We start from the raw sequence: 8,038 nt of genomic DNA, 5'->3' as shown, positions 1-8,038 counted from the left end.
CTTGTAGGTCTCTACCGCCCGCTCTACTTGTAGGTCTCTACCGCCTGCTTTGTGTGTGACTCCTACGCTAGTTTTCGCGACATAATGACAAACATGCGCGAAAAGCTCAAGGTGGTGAGCCTACCTCTCATGTCTGGAGCTCGTCGGGTAGTCGTGCGCGTCGTAGAAGCTGCTGGAAGGTGGATCCGCTCTAGGTGGCAGAAGCTCTCTCCACAAAGTCAATAGTGAGAATGAGCTAAAAATGGGGTGAAAATTTCTTATAATGGAGGTCCCCGAACCACTTTTCATGAAATTTGATATGTGCTCCTATCTTCTTGCGAAATACGGTTTAGGCTCAAAAATTTCTTGATTTGGACTCCATTTTCTCTGTTTACCAGAAATTTGGCATTTCGGTCAAAACCTGGCCAAAACACGCTTTCCGCTCCTGTCTCATAATTGCACCCCCACTGTACCATAGGTTGTCCTATAGTCACTGATCATCCCCATATTTTTTGTTTTTCATTACAATTGTTTTTCACCTGCTTTTTGTATTTTTGAAGTTTTTCAGTAAAATAGCAAATCAAACCTAGAAAAATCTCCAAAAATCATAATAAATCACAAACATCACCGCAACACATTATATACACTCACATGCAATTTTTATGGCCGGATTTCTCCGTTTTACCAATATTTTGCCTGAAAAATAGCTATTTCTACTTATATACACACACTTAGGGGCTTGATTTGGCGTTTGGCCCCATATACCTGTAGCTTCATGCTGTATAAGGGCATATGTACTTGGGTTACTCCAGAAAATTTCGCAATCAAACAACAACCCTTAAAATAGTCGAAAATCATGCCCTTTTTTGTTGTTTCTGTCATTGGTTCCGCATTTGAGAGTGTGTTGAGCCAGCAGAGGATCACACCCACATTTTTGCTCACACTCATCATTTTGTAACCATTGATTGTAATAAATGTCTTTCCGACATTAATTTTGATTTGAGCCATTCATTAAGTAACGGGACTCAATTGAGTTTCCAGCTTGTAATCCCGAAGTAATTTCACTTGCTGATGTAATTAGTTAGAGATGTTCTCACCTCCAAGGCTGAGGTATATAAGCCAAAGTTTTTGTAACCTAAGGAGATTCATAAATCAAAGTGAGTTTTTTGGAGCGCCGTGACTGTGTCTGAGAGAGAGAGAGAGAGTCTTATCTACTTGCTACGCGAGCTACGGAGCCGCCATTGGAGAAGCGACACCGCCATTGTGTTAGCAACGGCGAGAGCTACGCACAGATACCAAGAGTGCGCGCTATCGGCTTCTATGTGTGGTAAGTTCCTACGAGCTTCGGTGTGAGTTTTCTTCCAACTCGTGTGTCGGAATGGAGCGTGCATCATATCTATAGAACCACAACGAGTAGAGCTACACATTAGTACCATCGGGGTCAAGTTTCGATCACCTGTATTTTTCGGCCTGTCTTCATACGCGTTTACCGCATGGAGTGGTTATAGGTTGATTTTGCAGTTCAAGTCTTTTGGGTGTTGTTCTTACCTAGTGTATACACTTCCCCTTGAGTTTGAGATCGATTCAATGATTCTAGATCCTGTTTCGTATAGCATTCGTTCGTAGTACGGATTTCAGTCACTTGTGTATTTTAGAACTTAGATTTGATTTCCTTAGTAGTGATTGTCATTAGAAGGTCAAGTAGGTGATTTGACACCCACCTAGTTGTTTCCATGTGCCTACGGGTCAAGCTCCGTCCTCGTCTGACAAATTCTGTTGTTGGTTGAGTTCTCGCTATTTAGCTTCCGCTAGCGGCGTAACTGCCTTAACATTTGGCGCCGCTGCCGGGGGGACGAGAGCCCTAAGTAGGTGACCTTAGACTAATCCTACGAGGTGAGTCGTATAAACTACTTTGTATACTTTTGTTAGAAAAGATCTAGGAGTGGTGGACTCCGAAGATCTCGAGAGATACTAGGAAGTGGGGTATTCCTGGGTCTTCCGTGTTGACAGTATTTTTAGTTTAGCTTAGATTTGTTTGTTGTTTTGTTGGTGTTGAGTAGTTGTTGATAGAAGAAGAATTTGCTAGTCCGTGAGTGGCAGTGTTGAGTAGTTTAGCTTAGATTTGTTTGTTGTTTTGTTGGTGTTGAGTAGTTGTTGATAGAAGAAGAATTTGCTAGTCCGTGAGTGGCAGTGGATCTCTTTAAAATCACAATTACCAAACCCATTTTATGATTAGGAATAGCTTAGGTAGGACTTCATTTGATCCTGATCTAGAGCTAGTAATCATTGGAGTATTTGCTTGATATGGTTTATTGCATGTTAGATCACTAAACCGTCGAGTTAGTAGTGAAACTTGCAATAAACAAAAGTCAGAGAAATTTTCTGTGTATCGGGGAGTTGCTGAGCACTTGAGAAAGCTTTAGGAAGGATTCTGTGCCAAAAAACTGGAAATCTGCAACTTTAGACATCTTACGCGTATGATGTCTAAATGACCAAACAGAGACCAAAACAGAAATTTGACTTTACCAGAGTGTTCAAAAGGGGGGTTATACCCTAATTTCAACTTAAAACAAGAGCATTAACACTCAAAGAAACCCAAAAAGACAAGTCGGAGTCCAAGAAACACAAAGAATAGGAAATTTTGGATTCAGATCTTGTTTTTACATTCAAACCTGACAAAAACACTTGAAACTCAATTATAAACATTGGAGAAGGCTTAAAACCAAGAATAGTCAAAATCTGGGACAAAAGACATCATACGCGTATAATGTCTTTTAGCACATCCACTGCTTATTTTTGATATCTGACCTGACAAGTTTGTTACAAACACTGTAGAAAGCATAAATATCAAGTCTTGACCCAAATTGATGAAAAAGGCATCATACGCGTATGATGTCTTTGACCTAATTTTGGACATATTTTGATACTTTGCCAACACAGATCCATTGTAATAGCTGTCTAGAGGTTATATTTCAAGTTTCATCCCATTTGGATCACAATTGACCCAAAACAAGTCAAAAGCGGAAAATTGCCAAGAAAAGCCTAAATTAGCCATAACTTGCTCAAACAGAGTTCAAACTGAATTTTGTGAGTGGACAGAGCATAAGGGGGCTACTGAGAGTGAGCATAACCAAAATAGTCCAAATCTGTGAAAAAAAAGACATCATACGCGTATAATGTCTTTTTCAGCGTAACTGCAATAAAATTCTCACTTGATGAAACAGAAGTTGTCCAACTGACAAGATTAAACAATTGACCAAGTATCAATCAGTTTGGATCAATTCTGACCACAAAAACTTGGGAAAACAAATTGCCGAGACGGAAAAGTTAAAGTCCTTTAGGGGAATTGATGAATTTGAGATCGGGCAGGAATCTCCAGAATAACCAACCAAAACAAGGGGAACAAGCAAGTGTCATATCAACCGAGGGAAGTGTAAACCAAAGCTGGGTGCAACCATTAGAGCCGATCTTTGAAGGAAGTGTTTCTGATACTTCTTCGGAGAGATCTTACGAGATTTTCACCGAACACTTGGAACACTTGAACCTGAACAACAGAGAAAATATGGCAGCAGGATCATCAAACCCTTCCGCCACAATGAAGCTATTGTTCATAAAATACCAGTACGACAATGAGCAAGGTGCCAAGATCTACAAAGATGGAATGGACCGCTATTGTGTGAAGATAGAAGATAGACCTAGTGAGTTCAAGGACTTAGTGCCTGTGAGCTATAGCGGAGATAGATATCTAGATGATGAGGGTACCATGTATTTGGTAGTCCTAAACCCTAACATTGTGGACAAGTGGGGATTGATGGGCACCAAAGCCAAAGTAGATGAAGAACTGGAGGAGAAAGCACCAATAATGAACTTCCCTGATGCGATGTTAAGAAGAGAGAATGAAACTACAAGGATCAACACTGATAACATCTATGTGGGGCTATACAAATATAATAATGGGGAGCAAGATCTCTATTATAGATGTGAAGAACCCTACACTGGAGAGTTGACAGACCAAAAAAGACTTTATGTCTTTACCTACACAGAGGGATCGAAAGTGAAAATTGTCGCTTATGACAAGTATGGGAGGCAATACTCAACGATGGGCAAGAAAGAATTAGAAGGATATACATACTTTGGGGGACCACTACATCAGTATTATGTTACTTCTAGCTCACAAAGACCAACACCAACAAATGGAGTGCAAAACCCAATGACCAAAGGAGGACAAAGAACTCAGGCTGCTGACTCTTTCAGTCAACCTCAGTACTCGAAGCCCGGACCAATGGGATCATTACATTCTAGAGAGTCAATGGATACGAATCGAGGTAGTGCAGTTCCAATCCCCACGTATACCACTCCAGGTCCAAGGTTCGAAGCGGAACCATCACATTTACCTCCTAGTAGTAGACTCAGGGTAGGGGAACCGACAAGGGTAACCCATGAAGTCCATGATGCTAGAGAAAGCTTTAGCCGGGACACAGGAGCAATGAGATTGGTAGCAGACCATAGACAAATGAGACCATCTCAAGTAGCCAAGTGTATGCCAAAGAAGTATGGTGGTTCAGGAGATCCGTATGCACATGTGTCACTCTTTAAGCAAGTCTTAAGAGCTGAGCAGATAACAGATTTCCATACACAATACGAGGGATTTGGTCTTACTCTAGAAGGTACGGCATTGACATGGTTTCAACCACTGAACAGAGGGGGATTCCATGACATTGACCATTTGCTAAGAGAGTTTGCTGAGGAATTCTCAAAACGAGGGATTAAGCACAATACGGTCTCACAAATATATGCTTTTAAACAGAGAGAACACGAAAAAGTGAAGGAAGCTTCACTTCGCTTCAAACAATACATTGAGAGATGTCCAGTACGTGAACGACCACAAGATGACAGACTATCTGTTCTCTTTATGGAAGGATTGAGAAACGACACTCTCAAGAAGGACTTGCACTTGAAAGCTTGTACAAGTTTCGAGCAAGTAACGAGAGAAGCATTGTACTTAGTGGATAACTGTATGGTTTATGGAGAGGTGTCAGCGGATATAGATTTTGCATCCAGTAGCTCTTCCTCCGTAGCGAGCGAGACTACCACTAAAAAGAATGTTCAAACAACAACCATGCCAAATGTAGAGCAAATGATAGAAGATGCGCTAAAAAGGATGGCACCATACCAAAAACCATTGCCAAAACCACTGAAATGGTGTGCTATTGAACAAAAATGGACAAACCACCCAACAGAGGAGTGCTATTACAACAAAGGGTATGTAAGGGAGCGTGAGTATGCACCTCCTTCTCAATTAGCACCACCTCAGGTACATCCAGTACCTCACGGGAAATATACCAGGACCTATGGGGATAGAAAGACCGCAACCGATATTGGGACAACAACCACCTTTACCAGGAGCAAGACCAGTGGGCATTAGATATGCACCAACCTTAGAGAATCAGGAAGAACAAGCCTTAGTGCCTGTTCAAGCCTATTATGAAGAATCTGGTGCACACATGTCTCCAACTATGTATTACCCACCAGAAGAACTCAAACAACCAGAACCATGGGGCATGATTGGGAATGTTGGAACACCAACAGTTACAAGTGCTTCTGATGAAGAGAGATACAATTTGGACGCAAGAACATTGATGTTCATAGCTCATGGAGGGTTAACAGGACAAAGACCAGCCTATCCACCAAGGACGAATCAAGTGGGACCAAGACCAGCACTAGGACCCTGTTACCATCTGATGAATGTTTGTCCACATACGGAAATCATTAGAATTAACGCTTATTGCACTAAGTGTGGGGTTACTCACTTCATTGAGGATTGTTCAAAGAATCCAAACAAAGTGCAAAAGACGACATTGAATATGCTAGAAACAATTCCTACCAGCAGTGGGTCCGAAAATGAAAATCTGATACCAACGCAAGTTGTTACTAGAGCTCAAGCTAAGAAAACCACTAGAGAACCTGAGAATGGAAAGTTAGCGACTGAAGTGGTTAGTCAAGGACCGCGGAGTCAGAGAAACACATGGAAATCTAGAAAAGCATGCATGAAGTTGAGAAAAGAACGTGAAGACTCTATTCTAGCTGAGGAACTAAAGCAAACTAAAGATAGATTAGAAAAACTTGAGAGTCAAAACGGGAAACGAGAGATGAGCCCGGAAAGAACGAAACAAAAGAGTATCAAAGAAACAACGAGCTTAAGCTCAGGGGGATCAGTGCTAGTCGACAAAGTACACGAACCATTGGACGCACTGATGAGAGCTTACGAAGCCAGGTTAAAGAACAACCAAACACAAGAACAGAGGTGGCTGACATACCCAAACGCGGAATTGGAAAAGCAAAGACTTGAAATGTGCCAGAGAATGATCGAGACTGCACAAGCCTTATTAGAACCACCAAGAGAAACAATGAATTGTGGAACGGAAAACCCAATTCAGCAAGAGACTATCATTTCACGGGTAGCTGAAAAGACTCCCAGTGCACAAAAGCCTGAAAATACACACAAGGATGACCGCATAGTATTGAACACAACCGATCAGGAGATAGAGAGTTTTCATCCAGTCATACAGAGGATTTACGGAAGAGATGAGGATTACAATGTATTTTGGAAACAAGTGAGAGAGGCAAACTTTGCAAACGAGCTGAGTTGCCAAGCTAATCAGACAAATTGGGAAAAGGACATCAGGAATCCTGCCATAGTGGAATTTGAGGCAAGATCTCAAGTGGACTTGGATCTGCAATCTTACTGGGGAGATGGGGGCTCTGTTAGAACAATGGAGAGCAAACCTCATTCACTGAATACCTTACCTTCATACTTAGGAGAGTATGAAGCAAAATCCGAGATTAGAGCACTTCCCTCACGAAGAATTTCATCAGAAAAAGTCATGGGCTCGCAAGGATTGATAGAGATCTTGTCAACACCAGTGACATGCACTATCACTCTAGCTGAGCTTTTGAGGCTAAGACCACATATGTGGACCACTGTAGGAAAATGCTTGGAGAAATTTGGGATAAAAGACCCAACATTGAGACTGCAAGAGGGTATACAAGAGCTGAGCAAACCACAAAAGAACGCTAAGCCTGTACCCTTAAACAAGGTCGGAGAGTATTGCGAAGGTGAAGAGGGGAATACAACCTTACCAGTTGAATTCCAAGGCGTGAACACGATGGCAATACTAGACAGCGGAGCTGGGGTAGCCATTGCTACAAAAGAAATCTGGAAAAAATGGGGGAAACCAGCAATAAGGAAGACTAGGTTGAAACTCCAATTAGCAAATGGACACATGGAGAAACCTATGGGGTTATTAGAGAAAGTCGTAGTAACTTCTTGCGGCATTGAATACGAACATACTTTTGCTATTGTCGATTTTGGCAAGGAGAATAACTATGATATCATATTGGGAAGACCATTCATGAGACAGTTGAAAATGGTCCACGATTGGGGCTACGATCACATATACCTGAGAAATATGGAAACCACTACACGTGTGAACCTGAAAGACCATAGCTACAAAGATGTGAACCGAACACTGGTAGAGGAGTTTGATTCAGCTACTTTGGCGGGATCCGAATTTCCAGCTTGGTTAGGTAAGCCCAAGGAGTTATGGATGTGTGGAGCCTCGAAATGTGGGAGTTTGAAGCGAGAAGAATATGTTTTAGAAAGGGTTATCGAAGACGAAACTTATATAGGAGAACCCTTTCCAGAGGACACGCTTGAACCATTAGAATGGACACACATTCTAGCAACTCTAGATGTTTGTGCAATTCCGGATGGTCCCACAACGAAATTTTGCGACAAGGACGGGTACGATGTGGTTCCGTACTTCATGCTGAGAACTGTACTCGAAAAAGAAACTGAAAAGAAAGATACACTGGAAAAGCTAGACGAGCTTCGCCTAAAAGCAGTAGCTTCTATCTACGCTCAAAAAAGGCGACAAAAGGAATTTTTTGATAAGCATGTGCGGACTAAAGAGTTTAAGGTTGGGGACTATGTCCTAGTTTACACTCTGAAACAACATGCTCAGAAGCTTAAAAAGCGAGGGATGGGACCTTTGGTGAT

The sequence above is a fragment of the Adiantum capillus-veneris genome, chromosome 10 (assembly GCF_014529385.1).
Source record: "Adiantum capillus-veneris isolate H3 chromosome 10, ASM1452938v2, whole genome shotgun sequence".
Taxonomy (NCBI): Eukaryota; Viridiplantae; Streptophyta; class Polypodiopsida; order Polypodiales; family Pteridaceae; genus Adiantum; species Adiantum capillus-veneris.
This window is presented reverse-complemented; position numbering follows the sequence as displayed.